Raw genomic sequence first — 1,084 nt, 5'->3', positions numbered from 1 at the left:
TGAATTCCACAGACTTCGCAATTTTGAGTTACGGCAACCACGGTGGCTGGAGGTGATACATTTAAACTTTCAATTTTCTGGGCAAGAGCATCCACTTTTGCATTAACATGATCAAGGCTACTTATCTCGTACATGCCCCCTTTTGTTTGAGGTTTTTCTACCATCGTTCGGTCGCTTCCCCACTGATAATGATTTTGGGTCATGCTCTCGATAAGTTGATAAGCATCAGCGTAGGGTTTATCCATAAGTGCACCACCTGCGGCGGCGTCTATTGTTAACCTTGTGTTGTATAAGAGACCATTATAAAAGGTATGAATTACTAACCAGTCCTCTAAACCATGGTGTGGACAAAGTCTCATCATGTCTTTGTATCTTTCCCATGCTTCGAAAAGAGACTCGTTATCTTTCTGTTTAAATCCATTTATCTGGGCTCTTAACATAGCTGTTTTGCTTGGAGGAAAATATCGGGCAAGAAAGACTTTCTTCAACTCATTCCATGTGGTGACTGAGTTGGAAGGAAGAGACTGAAGCCATCTTCTAGCTTTATCTCTTAACGAGAAAGGAAAAAGACGAAGTCGAATTGCCTCTGAAGTGACACCATTAGCTTTAACAGTATCAGTGTATTGAACAAATACGGATAAATGAAGGTTTGGATCCTCGGTAGGATTTCCAGAAAATTGGTTCTGTTGCACTGCCTGCAACAGCGAAGGTTTAAGTTCGAAGTTGTTTGCTTCGATTGCGGGTGGAGCAATACTCGAATGCAGCTCATCTTGTGATGGAGCGGCGTAATCTCGAAGAGCACGAGCTGGTTCTGCCATCTCGGGTATCGGCGATGGAAGAAGATTTTTGAGATCAGGAATTTCGATTGGAGGAAGATTGTTTACAGCACGATACTCCCGAATTCGTCGTAAGACTCGGAGATATCGTTCAACATCGTTGATTCGTAAATAGTATGGTTCGCCTTGTGAGCGAGTGTGTGGCATACAAATCAACGAAAGACAAGGGAAAAAATAAAAATTGCCTTAGTCTCTACAGCGTAACAGAAGAGTTACGATATCGACTAAATAAAAGTCCCCGGCAACGG

At 42.5% G+C, this 1,084-nt stretch overlaps 1 non-coding gene across 1 annotated transcript; it reads left to right on the top strand.

The window, feature by feature from the left end:
- The first annotated feature begins 333 nt into the window (after positions 1-333).
- LOC127108602 (small nucleolar RNA R71) lies at positions 334-440 on the top strand. The gene has a single exon (XR_007796128.1). It is a non-coding gene; the product is annotated as a small nucleolar RNA R71 (small nucleolar RNA).
- The last annotated feature ends 644 nt before the right edge of the window (positions 441-1,084 follow it).

The sequence above is a fragment of the Lathyrus oleraceus genome, chromosome 7, assembly GCF_024323335.1.
Source record: "Lathyrus oleraceus cultivar Zhongwan6 chromosome 7, CAAS_Psat_ZW6_1.0, whole genome shotgun sequence".
NCBI lineage: Eukaryota > Viridiplantae > Streptophyta > Magnoliopsida > Fabales > Fabaceae > Lathyrus > Lathyrus oleraceus.
The sequence above is the reverse complement of the archived record's forward strand: the minus strand, read 5'-3'. Positions and strand labels throughout refer to the sequence as shown.